We start from the raw sequence: 18,151 nt of genomic DNA on the forward strand, positions 1-18,151 counted from the left end.
CTACACTGATATCTGTATAAACATGGAAATATCTACACCGCCATCTGTATGAACATATAAATATCTACACCGCCATCTGTATTAAGAAGGAAATATCTAAACCGCTATCTGTATAAACATGGAAATATCTACACCGCTGCCTGTATAAACAAGGAAATATCAGCACCGCTATCTGTATGAACATGGAAATATCTACACCGCTATCTGTATGAAAATGGAAATATCTACACCGCTATCTGTATGAACATGCAAATAGCTACACCGCTATCTGTATGAACATGGATATATCTATACAGCCATCTGGATGAACATGTAAATATCTACACCGCTATCTCTGTAAACATGCATAGATCTTCACCGCTATCTGTATAAACATGGAAATATCTACACCGCTATCTGTATGAACATGGAAATATCTACACCGCTATCTGTATGAACATGGAAATATCTACACCGCTATCTGCATGAAAATGGAAATATCTACACTGCTATCTGCATATACATTTAAATATCTACACAGCTACCTCTTTACACATGGAAATAACTACACCGCTATCTGTATGAACATGGAAATATCTACACCGCCATCTGAACATGGAAATATCTGCACCGCCATCTGTATGAACATATAAATATCTACACCGCCATCTGTATTAAGATGGAGATATCTACACTGCTATCTGTATAAACATGGAAATATCTGCACCGCTATCTGTATAAACATGGAAATATCTACACCGCTATCTGTATAAACATGGAAATATCTACACCACTACCTGTATAAACATGGAAATATCAGCACCGCTATCTGAATGAACATGGAAATATCTACACCACCGTCTGTGTGAACATGGAAATATCTACACCGCCATCTGTATGAAATTGGAAATATCTGCACCGCCATCTGTATGAACATATAAATATCTACACCGCCATCTGTATTAAGAAGGAAATATCTAAACCGCTATCTGTATGAACATTGAAATATCTACACCGCTATCTGTATGAACATGGAAATATCTACACCGCTATCTGTGTAAACATGCATACATCTTCACCGCTATCTGTATAAACATGGAAATGTCTACAAGGCTATCTGTATGAACATGGAAATATCTACACCGCAATCTGTACGAACATGGAAATATCTACACCGCCATCTGTATGAACATGGATATATCTACACAGCCATCTGGATGAACATGGAAATATCTACACCGCTATCTGTATGAACATGGAAATAGCTTCACCGCTATCTGTATGAACATGGAAATATCTACACCGCCATCTGTATGAACATGGAAATATCTTCACCGCCATCTGTATGAACACATAAATATCTACACCGCCATCTGTATTAAGATGGAGATTCCTACACCGCTATCTGTATGAACATGGAAATATCTACACCGCTATCTGTATAAACATGGAAATATCTACACCGCTATCTGTATAAACATGGAAATATCAGCACCGCTATCTGTATGAACTTGGAAATATCAGCCCCTCTATCTGTATGAACATGGAAGTATCTACACCGCTATCTGTATGAACATGGAATTATCTACACCGCTATCTGTATGAACACGGAAATATCTACACCGCTATCTGTATGAACACGGAAATATCTACACCGCTATCTGTATGAACATGGAAATATCTACACCGCCATCTGTATGAACATGGAAATACCTACACCGCCATCTGTTTGAAGATGGAAATATATACACCGCTATCTGCATGAAAATGGAAATATCTACACAGCTATCTGCATATAGATGGAAATATCTTCACAGCTATCTCTTTACACATGGAAATAACCACACCGCTATCTGTATGAACATGGAAATATCTACGCCGCCATCTGTATGAACATGGAAATATCTGCACCGCCATCTGTATGAACATATAAATATCTACACCGCCATCTGTATTAAGATGGAGATATCTACACCGCTATCTGTATAAACATGGAAATATCAACACCGCTATCTGTATAAACATGGAAATATCTACACCGCTATCTGTATAAACATGGAAATATCTACACCGCTACCTGTATAAACATGGAAATATCAGCACCGCTATCTGTATGAACATGGAAATATCTACACCGCTATCTGTATGAACATGGAAATATCTACACCGCTATCTGTATGAACATGGATATACGTACACAGCCCTCTGGATGAACATGGAAATCTCTACACCGCTGTCTGTGTAAACATGCATACATCTTCACCGCTATCTGTATAAACATGGAAATATCTACACCGCTATCTCTATGAACATGGAAATATCTACACCGCTATCTGTTTGAAGATGGAAATATATACACAGCTATCTGCATGAAAATGGAAATATCTACACAGCTATCTGCATATAGATGGAAATATCTACACAGCTATCTCTTTACACATTGAAATATCTACACCGCTATCTGAATGAACATGGAAATATCAGCACCGCTATCGGTATGAACATGGAAATACCTACACCGCTATCTGTATGAACATGGAAATATCTACACCGCTATCTGTATGAACATGGATATATCTACACAGCCCTCTGGATGAACATGGAAACATCCACACCGCTATCTGTGTAAACATGCATACATCTTCACCGCTATCTGTATAAACATGGAAATATCTACAACGCTATCTGTATGAACATGGAAATATCTACACCGCTATCTGTTTGAAGATGGAATTATATACATCGCTATCTGCATGAAAATGGAAATATCTACACAGCTATCTGCATATAGATGGAAATATCTACACAGCAATCTCTTTACACATGGAAATAACTACACCGCTATCTGTATGAACATGGAAATATCTAAACCGCTATCTGTATGAACATGGATATATATACACAGCCATCTGGATGAACATGGAAATACCTATACCGCTATCTGTGTAAACATGCATACATCTTCACCGCTATCTGTATAAACATTGAAATATCTACACTGCTATCTGTATGAACATGGAAATATCTGCACCGCTATCTGTATGAACATGGAAATATCTACACTGCTATCTGTTTGAACATGGAAATATCTACACCGCTATCTGCATGAAAATGGAAATATCTACACTGCTATCTGCATATACATGAAATATCTACACAGCTATCTCTTTACACATGGAAATAACTACACCGCTATCTGTATGAACATGGAAATATCTACACCGCCATCTGTATGAACATGGAAATATCTGCACCGCCATCTGTATGAACATATAAATATCTACACCGCCATCTGTATTAAGATGGAGATATCTACACCGCTATCTGTATAAACATGGAAATATCTACACTGCTATCTGTATAAACATGGAAATATCTACACCGCTATCTGTATAAACATGGAAATATCTACACCGCTACCTGTATAAACATGGAAATATCAGCACCGCTATCTGTATGAACATGGAAATATCTACACTGCTATCTGTATGAACATGGAAATATCTACACCGCTATCTGTATGAACATGGATATATCTACACAGCCCTCTGGATGAACATGGAAATATCCACACAGCTATCTGTGTAAACATGCATACATCTTCACCGCTATCTGTATAAACATGGAAATATCTACACCGCTATCTCTATGAACATGAAAATATCTACACCGCTATCTGTTTGAAGATGGAAATATATACACCGCTATCTGCATGAAAATGGAAATATCTACACAGCTATCTGCATATAGATGGAAATATCTACACAGCTATCTCTTTACACATGGAAATAACTACACCGCTATCTGTATAAACATGGAAATATCTACACCGCTATCTGTATAAACATGGAAATATCTACACCGCTACCTGTATAAACATGGAAATATCAGCACCGCTATCTGTATGAACCTGGAAATATCTACACCGCTATCTGCATGAACATGGAAATATCTAAACCGCTATCTGCATGAACATGGAAATATCTACAAAGCTATCTGAATGAACATGGAAATATCTACACCGCTATCAGTTTGAACATGTAAATATCTACACCGCTATCTGCATGAAAATGGAAATATCTACAAAGCTATCTGCATATACATGGAAATATCTACACAGCTATCTCTTTACACATGGAAATAACGACACCGCTATATCTATAAACATGGAAATATCTACACCACCATATGTATGAACATGGAAATATCTGCACCGCCATCTGTTTGAACATATAAATATCTACACCGCCATCTGTATTAAGAAGGAAATATCTAAACCGCTATCTGTATATACACAGAAATATCAGCACCGCTCTCTCTATGAAAATGGAAATATCTAAACCGCTATCTGTATGAACATGGAAATATCTACACTGCTATCTGTATGAACATGGAAATTGCTACACCGTTATGTGTATGAAAATGGAAATAGCTACACCGCTATCTGTATGAACATGGAAATATCTACACCGCTATCTGTATGAACATGGATATATCTACACAGCCATCTGGATGAACATGGAAATATCTACACCGCTATCTGTGTAAACATGCATACATCTTCACCACTATCTGTATAAACATGGAAATATCTGCACCGCTATCGGTATGAACATGGAAATATCTTCACCGCTATCTGTATGAACATGGAAATACCTACACCGCTATCTGTTTGGACATGGAAATAACTACACCGCTATCTGCATGAAAATGGAAATATCTACACTGCTATCTGCATATACATTAAAATATCTACACAGCTATCTCTTTACACACGGAAATAACTACAACACTATCTGTATGAACATGGAAATAACTACACAGCCATCTGGATGAACATGGAAATATCAGCACCGCTATCTGTATGAACATGGAAATATCTATACCGCTATCTGTATGAACATGGAAATATCTACACCGCTATCTGTATGAACATGGATATATCTACACAGCCCTCTGGATGAACATGGAAATATCCACACCGCTATCTGTGTAAACATGCATTCATCTTCACCGCTATCTGTATAAACATGGAAATATCTACACCGCTATCTGTATGAACATGGAAATATCTACAACACTATCTGTTTTAACATGGAAATATATACATCGCTATCTGCATGAAAATGGAAATATCTACACAACTCTCTGCATATAGATGGAAATATCTACACAGCAATCTCTTTACACATGGAAATAACTACACCGCTATTTGTATGAACATGGACATATCTACACCGCCATGTGTATGAACATGGAAATATCTGCACGGCCATCTGTATGAACATATAAATATCTACACCGCCATCTGTATTAAGATGGAGATATCTACACCGCTATCTGAATAAACATGGAAATATCTACACCGATATCTGTATGAACATGGAAATATCTGCACTGCTATCTGTATGAACATGGAAATAGCTACACCGTTATCTGTATGAACATGGAAATAGCTACACCGCTATCTGTATGAACATGGAAATATCTACACCGCTATCTGAATGCACATGGATATATCTACACAGCCATCTGCATGAACATGGAAATATCTACACCGCTATCTGTATGAACATGGAAATACCTACACCGCTATCTGTATGAACATGGATATATCTACACAGCCATCTGGATGAACATGGAAATATATACACCGCTATCTGTGTAAACATGCATACATCTTCACCGCTATCTGTATAAACATGGAAATATCTACACTGCTATCTGTATGAACATGGAAATATCTGCACCGCTATCTGTATGAACATGGAAATATCTACACCGCTATCTGTTTGAACATGGAAATATCTACACCGCTATCTGCATATAGATGGAAATATCTACACTGCTATCTGCATATACATGGAAATATCTACACAGCTATCTCTTTACCCATGGAAATAACTAAACCGCTATCTGTATGAACATGGAAATATCTACACCGCCATCTGTATGAACATGGAAATATCTGCACCGCCATCTGTATGAACATATAAATATCTACACCGCCATCTGTATTAAGATGGAGATATCTACACCGCTATCTGTATAAACATGGAAATATCTACACCGCTATCTGTACAAACATGGAAATATCTACACCGCTATCTGTATAAACATGGAAATATCTACACCGCTACCTGTATAAACATGGAAATATCAGCACCGCTATCTGTATGAACATGGAAATATATACACTGCTATCTGTATGAACATGGAAATATCTACACCGCTATCTGTATGAACATGGATATATCTACACAGCCCTCTGGATGAACATGGAAATATCCACACCGCTATCTGTGTAAACATGCAAACATCTTCACCGCTATCTGTATAAACATGGAAATATCTACACCGCTATCTCTATGAACATGGAAATATCTACACCGCTATCTGTTTGAAGATGGAAATATATACACCGCTATCTGCATGAAAATGGAAATATCTACACAGCTATCTGCATATAGATGGAAATATCTACACAGATTTCTCTTTACACATGGAAATAACTACACCGCTATCTGTATGAACATGGAAATATCTACACCGCCATCTGTATGAAAATGAAAATTTCTGCACCGCCATCTGTATGAACATATAAATATCTACACCGTCATCTCTATTAAGATGGAGATATCTACACGGCTATCTGAATAAACATGGAAATATCTACACCGCTGTCTGTATAAACATGGAAATATCTACAACGCTATCTGTATAAACATGGAAATATCTACACCGCTACCTGTATAAACATGGAAATATCAGCACCGCTATCTGTATGAACCTGGAAATATCTACACCGCTATCTGTATGAACATGGAAATATCTACACCGCTATCTGCATGAACATGGAAATATCCACACCGCTATCTGTTTGAACATTTAAATATCTACACCGCTATCTGCATGAAAATGGAAATATCTACAAAGCTATCTGCATATACATGGAAATATCTTCACAGCTATCTCTTTACACATGGAAATAACTACACCGCTATATCTATAAACATGGAAATATCTACACCACCATCTGTATGAACATGGAAATATCTGCACCGCCATCTCTTTGAACATATAAATATCTACACCGCCATCTGTATAAAGAAGGACATATCTAAACCGCTATCTGTATGAACACGGAAATATCAGCACCGCTCTCTGTAGGAAAATGGATGTATCTACACGGCTATCTGTATGAACATGGAAATATCTACACTGCTATCTGTATGAACATGGAAATAGCTACACCGTTATGTGTATGAAAATGGAAATAGCTACACCGCTATCTGTATGAACATGGAAATATCTACACCGCTATCTGTATGAACATGGATATATCTACACAGCCATCTGGATGAACATGGAAATATCTACACCGCTATCTGTGTAAACATGCATACATCTTCACCACTATCTGTATAAACATGGAAATATCTGCACCGCTCTCGGTATGAACATGGAAATATCTGCACAGCTATCTGTATGAACAAGGAAATACCTACACCGCTATCTGTTTGGACATGGAAATAACTACACCGCTATCTGCATGAAAATGGAAATATCTACACTGCTATCTGCATATACATTTAAATATCTACACAGCTATGTCTTTACACATGGAAATAACTACACCACTATCTGTATGAGCATGGAAATAACTACACCGCCATCTGTATGAACATGGAAATATCTGCACCGCCATCTGTATGAACATATAAATATCTACACCGCCACCTGTATTAAGATGGAGATATCTACACTGCTATCTGTATAAACATGGAAATATCTACTCCGCCATCTGTATGAACATATAAATACACTGCCATCTGTATTAAGAAGGAAATATCTAAACCGCTATCTGTATAATCATGGAAATATCTACACCGCTGCCTGTATAAACATGGAAATATCAGCACCGCTATCTGTATGAACATGGAAATATCTACACCGCTATCTGTAGGAACATGGAAATAGCTACACCGCTGCCTGTATAAACAAGGAAATATCAGCACCCCTATCTGTATGAACATGGAAATATCTACTCCACTATCTGTATGAACATGGATATATCTACACAGCCATCTGGAGGAACATGGAAATATCTACACCACTATCTGTATGAACATGGAAATATCTACACCGCTATCTGTGTAAACAAGCATACATCTTCACCGCTATCTGTATAAACATGGAAATATCTACACCGCTATCTGTATGAACATGGAAATATCTACACCGCTATCTGTATGAACATGGAAATATCTACACCGCTATCTGTTTGAACATGGAAATATCTACACCGCTATCTGCATGAAAATGGAAATATCTACACTGCTATCTGCATATACATGGAAATATCTGCACTGCTATCTGCATATACATGGAAATATCTACACAGCTATATCACTACACATGGAAATAACTACACCGCTATCTGTATGAACATGGAAATATCCACACCGCCATCTGCATGAACATGGAAATATCTGCACCACCATCTGTATGAACATATAAATATCTACACCGCCATCTGTATTAAGATGGAGATATCTACACCGCTATCTGTATAAACATGGAAATATCTACACCGCTACCTGTATAAACATGGAAATATCAGCACCGCTATCTGTATGAACATGGAAATATCTACACCGCTGTCTGTATAAACATGGAAATATCTACACCGCTACCTGTATAAACATGGAAATATCAGCACCGCTATCTGTATGAACATGGAAATATCTACACCGCTATCTGTATGAACATGGATATTTCTACACAGCCCTCTGGATGAACATGGAAATATCCACACCGCTATCTGTGTAAACATACATATATCTTCACCGCTATCTGTATAAACATGGAAATATCTACACCGCTATCTGTATGAACATGGAAATATCTACACCGCTATCTGTTTGAAGATGGAAATACATACACCGCTATCTGCATGAAAATGGAAATATCTACACAGATATCTGCATATACATGGAAATATCTACACAGCTATCTCTTTACACATGGAAATAACTACACCGCTATCTGTATGAACATGGAAATATCTACACCGCCATCTGTATGAACATGGAAATATCTGCACCGCCATCTGTATGAACATATAAATATCTACACCGCCATCTGTATTAAGATGTAGATATCTACACCGCTATCTGAATAAACATGGAAATATCTACACCGCTATCTGTATAAACATGGAAATATCTACAACGCTATCTGTATAACCATGGAAATATCTACACCGCAATCTGTATGAACATGGAAATATCTACACTGCTATCTGTATGAAGATGGAAATATCTGCACCGCCGTCTCTATGAACATATAAATATCTACACCGCCATCTGTATTAAGAAGGAAATATCTAAACCGCTATCTGTATAAACATGGAAATATCTACACCGCTGCCTGTTTAAACATGGAAATATCAGCACCGCTATCTGTATGAACATGGAAATATCTACATCGCTATCTGTATGAACATGGAAATATCTACACTGCTTTCTGTATGAACATGGAAATATCTACACCGTTATCTGTATGAACATGGAAATAGCTACACCACTATCTGTCTGAACATGGAAATATCTACACCGCTGTCTGTATGAACATGGATATATCTACACAGCCATCTGGATGAACATGGAAATATCTACACCGCTATCTGTATGAACATGGAAATATCTACACCGCTATCTGTATGAACATGGATATATCTACACAGCCATCTGGATGAACATGGAAATATCTACACCGCTATCTGTGTAAACATGCATAGAACTTCTCCGCTATCTGTATAAACATGGAAATATCTACACCGCTATCTGTATGAACATGGAAATATCCACACCGCTATCTGTATGAGCATGGAAATATCTACACTGCTATCTGTTTGAACATGGAAATATCTACACCGCTATCTGCATGAAAATGGAAATATCTACACTGCTGTCTGCATATTCATTTAAATATCTGCACAGCTATCTCTTTACACATGGAAATAACTACACCGCTATCTGTTTGAACATGGAAATATCTACACCGCCATCTGTATGAACACGGAAATATCTGCACCGCCATCTGTATGAACATATAAATATCTACACCGCCATCTGTATTAAGATGGAGATATCTACACTGATATCTGTATAAACATGGAAATATCTACACCGAAATCTGTAAGAACATATAAATATCTACACCGCCATCTGTATTAAGAAGGAAATATCTAAACCGCTATCTGTATAAACATGGAAATATCTACACCGCTGCCTGTATAAACAAGGAAATATCAGCACCGCTATCTGTATGAACATGGAAATATCTACACCGCTATCTGTATGATCATGGAAATATCTACACCGCTATCTGTATGAACATGGAAATAGCTACACCGCTATCTGTATGAACATGGATATATCTACACAGCCATCTGGATGAACATGGAAATGTCTACACCGCTATCTCTGTAAACATGCATAGATCTTCACCGCTATCTGTATAAACATGGAAATATCTACACCGCTATCTGTATGAACATGGAAATATCTACACCGCTATCTGTATGAACATGGAAATATCTACACCGCTATCTGTTTGAACATGGAAATATCTACACCACCGTCTGTGTGAACATGGAAATATTTACACCGCTATCTGTTTGAACATGGAAATATATTAACCGCTATCTGCATGAAAATGGAAATATCTACACAGCTATATGCATATACATGGAAATATCTACACAGCTATCTCTTTACACATGGAAATAACTACACCGCTATCTGTATGAGCATGGAAATATCTTCACCGCCATCTGTATGAACATGGATATATCTACACAGATATCTGGATGAACATGGAAATATCTACACCACTATCTGTATGAAGATGGAAATATCTACACCGCTATCTGTGTAAACATTCACACATCTACACCGCTATCTGTATAAACTTGGAAATATCTACACTGCTATCTGTATGAAAAAGGAAATATCTACACTGCTATCTGTTTGAACATGGAAATATCTACACCGCTATCTGCATGGAAATGGAAATATCTACACAGCGATCTGCATATACATGGAAATATCTACAAAGCTATCTCTTTACACATGGAAATAACTACACCGCTATATCTATAAACATGGAAATATCTACACCACCATCTGTATGAACATGGAAATATCTGCACCGCCATCTGTTTGAACATATAAATATCTACACCGCATTCTGTATTAAGAAGGAAATATCTAAACCGCTATCTGTATAAACACGGAAATATCAGCACCGCTCTCTGTATGAAAATGGAAATATCTACACCGCTATCTGTATGAACATGGAAATATCTACACCGCTATCTGTATGAACATGGATAAATCTACACAGCCATCTGGATGAACATGGAAATATCTACACCGCTATCTGTATGAACATGGAAATAGCTTCACCGCTATCTGTATGAACATGGAAATATCTACACCGCCATCTGTATGAACATGGAAATAGCTACACCGTTATGTGTATGAAAATGGAAATAGCTACACCGCTATCTGTATGAACATGGAAATAGCTACACCGTTATGTGTATGAAAATGGAAATAGCTACACCGCTATCTGTATGAACATGGAAATATCTACACCGCTATCTGTATGAACATGGATATATCTACACAGCCATCTGGATGAACATGGAAATATCTACACCGCTATCTGTGTAAACATGCATACATCTTCACCACTATCTGTATAAACATGGAAATATCTGCACCGCTCTCGGTATGAACATGGAAATATCTGCACAGCTATCTGTATGAACAAGGAAATACCTACACCGCTATCTGTTTGGACATGGAAATAACTACACCGCTATCTGCATGAAAATGGATATATCTACACTGCTATCTGCATATACATTTAAATATCTACACAGCTATGTCTTTACACATGGAAATAACTACACCACTATCTGTATGAGCATGGAAATAACTACACCGCCATCTGTATGAACATGGAAATATCTGCACCGCCATCTGTATGAACATATAAATATCTACACCGCCACCTGTATTAAGATGGAGATATCTACACTGCTATCTGTATAAACATGGAAATATCTACTCCGCCATCTGTATGAACATATAAATACACTGCCATCTGTATTAAGAAGGAAATATCTAAACCGCTATCTGTATAATCATGGAAATATCTACACCGCTGCCTGTATAAACATGGAAATATCAGCACCGCTATCTGTATGAACATGGAAATATCTACACCGCTATCTGTAGGAACATGGAAATAGCTACACCGCTGCCTGTATAAACAAGGAAATATCAGCACCCCTATCTGTATGAACATGGAAATATCTACTCCACTATCTGTATGAACATGGATATATCTACAAAGCCATCTGGAGGAACATGGAAATATCTACACCACTATCTGTATGAACATGGAAATATCTACACCGCTATCTGTGTAAACAAGCATACATCTTCACCGCTATCTGTATAAACATGGAAATATCTACACCGCTATCTGTATGAACATGGAAATATCTACACCGCTATCTGTATGAACATGGAAATATCTACACCGCTATCTGTTTGAACATGGAAATATCTACACCGCTATCTGCATGAAAATGGAAATATCTACACTGCTATCTGCATATACATGGAAATATCTGCACTGCTATCTGCATATACATGGAAATATCTACACAGCTATATCACTACACATGGAAATAACTACACCGCTATCTGTATGAACATGGAAATATCCACACCGCCATCTGCATGAACATGGAAATATCTGCACCACCATCTGTATGAACATATAAATATCTACACCGCCATCTGTATTAAGATGGAGATATCTACACCGCTATCTGTATAAACATGGAAATATCTACACCGCTACCTGTATAAACATGGAAATATCAGCACCGCTATCTGTATGAACATGGAAATATCTACACCGCTGTCTGTATAAACATGGAAATATCTACACCGCTACCTGTATAAACATGGAAATATCAGCACCGCTATCTGTATGAACATGGAAATATCTACACCGCTATCTGTAGGAACATGGATATTTCTACACAGCCCTCTGGATGAACATGGAAATATCCACACCGCTATCTGTGTAAACATACATATATCTTCACCGCTATCTGTATAAACATGGAAATATCTACACCGCTATCTGTATGAACATGGAAATATCTACACCGCTATCTGTTTGAAGATGGAAATACATACACCGCTATCTGCATGAAAATGGAAATATCTACACAGATATCTGCATATACATGGAAATATCTACACAGCTATCTCTTTACACATGGAAATAACTACACCGCTATCTGTATGAACATGGAAATATCTACACCGCCATCTGTATGAACATGGAAATATCTGCACCGCCATCTGTATGAACATATAAATATCTACACCACCATCTGTATTAAGATGTAGATATCTACACCGCTATCTGAATAAACATGGAAATATCTACACCGCTATCTGTATAAACATGGAAATATCTACAACGCTATCTGTATAACCATGGAAATATCTACACCGCAATCTGTATGAACATGGAAATATCTACACTGCTATCTGTATGAACATGGAAATATCTGCACCGTCGTCTCTATGAACATATAAATATCTACACCGCCATCTGTATTAAGAAGGAAATATCTAAACCGCTATCTGTATAAACATGGAAATATCTACACCGCTGCCTGTTTAAACATGGAAATATCAGCACCGCTATCTGTATGACCATGGAAATATCTACATCGCTATCTGTATGAACATGGAAATATCTACACTGCTTTCTGTATGAACATGGAAATATCTACACCGTTATCTGTATGAACATGGAAATAGCTACACCACTATCTGTCTGAACATGGAAATATCTACACCGCTGTCTGTATGAACATGGATATATCTACACAGCCATCTGGATGAACATGGAAATATCTACACCGCTATCTGTATGAACATGGAAATATCTACACCGCTATCTGTATGAACATGGATATATCTACACAGCCATCTGGATGAACATGGAAATATCTACACCGCTATCTGTGTAAACATGCATAGAACTTCTCCGCTATCTGTATAAACATGGAAATATCTACACCGCTATCTGTATGAACATGGAAATATCCACACCGCTATCTGTATGAGCATGGAAATATCTACACTGCTATCTGTTTGAACATGGAAATATCTACACCGCTATCTGCATGAAAATGGAAATATCTACACTGCTGTCTGCATATTCATTTAAATATCTGCACAGCTATCTCTTTACACATGGAAATAACTACACCGCTATCTGTTTGAACATGGAAATATCTACACCGCCATCTGTATGAACACGGAAATATCTGCACCGCCATCTGTATGAACATATAAATATCTACACCGCCATCTGTATTAAGATGGAGATATCTACACTGATATCTGTATAAACATGGAAATATCTACACCGAAATCTGTAAGAACATATAAATATCTACACCGCCATCTGTATTAAGAAGGAAATATCTAAACCGCTATCTGTATAAACATGGAAATATCTACACCGCTGCCTGTATAAACAAGGAAATATCAGCACCGCTATCTGTATGAACATGGAAATATCTACACCGCTATCTGTATGATCATGGAAATATCTACACCGCTATCTGTATGAACATGGAAATAGCTACACCGCTATCTGTATGAACATGGATATATCTACACAGCCATCTGGATGAACATGGAAATATCTACACCGCTATCTCTGTAAACATGCATAGATCTTCACCGCTATCTGTATAAACATGGAAATATCTACACCGCTATCTGTATGAACATGGAAATATCTACACCGCTATCTGTATGAACATGGAAATATCTACACCGCTATCTGTTTGAACATGGAAATATCTACACCACCGTCTGTGTGAACATGGAAATATTTACACCGCTATCTGTTTGAACATGGAAATATATTAACCGCTATCTGCATGAAAATGGAAATATCTACACAGCTATATGCATATACATGGAAATATCTACACAGCTATCTCTTTACACATGGAAATAACTACACCGCTATCTGTATGAGCATGGAAATATCTTCACCGCCATCTGTATGAACATGGATATATCTACACAGATATCTGGATGAACATGGAAATATCTACACCACTATCTGTATGAAGATGGAAATATCTACACCGCTATCTGTGTAAACATTCACACATCTACACCGCTATCTGTATAAACTTGGAAATATCTACACTGCTATCTGTATGAAAAAGGAAATATCTACACTGCTATCTGTTTGAACATGGAAATATCTACACCGCTATCTGCATGGAAATGGAAATATCTACACAGCGATCTGCATATACATGGAAATATCTACAAAGCTATCTCTTTACACATGGAAATAACTACACCGCTATATCTATAAACATGGAAATATCTACACCACCATCTGCATGAACATGGAAATATCTGCACCGCCATCTGTTTGAACATATAAATATCTACACCGCATTCTGTATTAAGAAGGAAATATCTAAACCGCTATCTGTATAAACACGGAAATATCAGCACCGCTCTCTGTATGAAAATGGAAATATCTACACCGCTATCTGTATGAACATGGAAATATCTACACCGCTATCTGTATGAACATGGATATATCTACACAGCCATCTGGATGAACATGGAAATATCTACACCGCTATCTGTATGAACATGGAAATAGCTTCACCGCTATCTGTATGAACATGGAAATATCTACACCGCCATCTGTATGAACATGGAAATAGCTACACCGTTATGTGTATGAAAATGGAAATAGCTACACCGCTATCTGTATGAACATGGAAATAGCTACACCGTTATGTGTATGAAAATGGAAATAGCTACACCGCTATCTGTATGAACATGGAAATATCTACACCGCTATCTGTATGAACATGGATATATCTACACAGCCATCTGGATGAACATGGAAATATCTACACCGCTATCTGTGTAAACATGCATACATCTTCACCACTATCTGTATAAACATGGAAATATCTGCACCGCTCTCGGTATGAACATGGAAATATCTGCACAGCTATCTGTATGAACAAGGAAATACCTACACCGCTATCTGTTTGGACATGGAAATAACTACACCGCTATCTGCATGAAAATGGAAATATCTACACTGCTATCTGCATATACATTTAAATATCTACACAGCTATGTCTTTACACATGGAAATAACTACACCACTATCTGTATGAGCATGGAAATAACTACACCGCCATCTGTATGAACATGGAAATATCTGCACCGCCATCTGTATGAACATATAAATATCTACACCGCCACCTGTATTAAGATGGAGATATCTACACTGCTATCTGTATAAACATGGAAATATCTACTCCGCCATCTGTATGAACATATAAATACACTGCCATCTGTATTAAGAAGGAAATATCTAAACCGCTATCTGTATAATCATGGAAATATCTACACCGCTGCCTGTATAAACATGGAAATATCAGCACCGCTATCTGTATGAACATGGAAATATCTACACCGCTATCTGTAGGAACATGGAAATAGCTACACCGCTGCCTGTATAAACAAGGAAATATCAGCACCCCTATCTGTATGAACATGGAAATATCTACTCCACTATCTGTATGAACATGGATATATCTACACAGCCATCTGGAGGAACATGGAAATATCTACACCACTATCTGTATGAACATGGAAATATCTACACCGCTATCTGTGTAAACAAGCATACATCTTCACCGCTATCTGTATAAACATGGAAATATCTACACCGCTATCTGTATGAACATGGAAATATCTACACCGCTATCTGTATGAACATGGAAATATCTACACCGCTATCTGTTTGAACATGGAAATATCTACACCGCTATCTGCATGAAAATGGAAATATCTACACTGCTATCTGCATATACATGGAAATATCTGCACTGCTATCTGCATATACATGGAAATATCTACACAGCTATATCACTACACATGGAAATAACTACACCGCTATCTGTATGAACATGGAAATATCCACACCGCCATCTGCATGAACATGGAAATATCTGCACCACCATCTGTATGAACATATAAATATCTACACCGCCATCTGTATTAAGATGGAGATATCTACACCGCTATCTGTATAAACATGGAAATATCTACACCGCTACCTGTATAAACATGGAAATATCAGCACCGCTATCTGTATGAACATGGAAATATCTACACCGCTGTCTGTATAAACATGGAAATATCTACACCGCTACCTGTATAAACATGGAAATATCAGCACCGCTATCTGTATGAACATGGAAATATCTACACCGCTATCTGTAGGAACATGGATATTTCTACACAGCCCTCTGGATGAACATGGAAATATCCACACCGCTATCTGTGTAAACATACATATATCTTCACCGCTATCTGTATAAACATGGAAATATCTACACCGCTATCTGTATGAACATGGAAATATCTACACCGCTATCTGTTTGAAGATGGAAATACATACACCGCTATCTGCATGAAAATGGAAATATCTACACAGATATCTGCATATACATGGAAATATCTACACAGCTATCTCTTTACACATGGAAATAACTACACCGCTATCTGTATGAACATGGAAATATCTACACCGCCATCTGTATGAACATGGAAATATCTGCACCGCCATCTGTATGAACATATAAATATCTACACCACCATCTGTATTAAGATGTAGATATCTACACCGCTATCTGAATAAACATGGAAATATCTACACCGCTATCTGTATAAACATGGAAATATCTACAACGCTATCTGTATAACCATGGAAATATCTACACTGCAATCTGTATGAACATGGAAATATCTACACTGCTATCTGTATGAACATGGAAATATCTGCACCGTCGTCTCTATGAACATATAAATATCTACACCGCCATCTGTATTAAGAAGGAAATATCTAAACCGCTATCTGTATAAACATGGAAATATCTACACCGCTGCCTGTTTAAACATGGAAATATCAGCACCGCTATCTGTATGACCAT

Source organism: Gorilla gorilla, chromosome 11 (assembly GCF_029281585.2).
Source record: "Gorilla gorilla gorilla isolate KB3781 chromosome 11, NHGRI_mGorGor1-v2.1_pri, whole genome shotgun sequence".
NCBI classification, from domain to species: domain Eukaryota; kingdom Metazoa; phylum Chordata; class Mammalia; order Primates; family Hominidae; genus Gorilla; species Gorilla gorilla.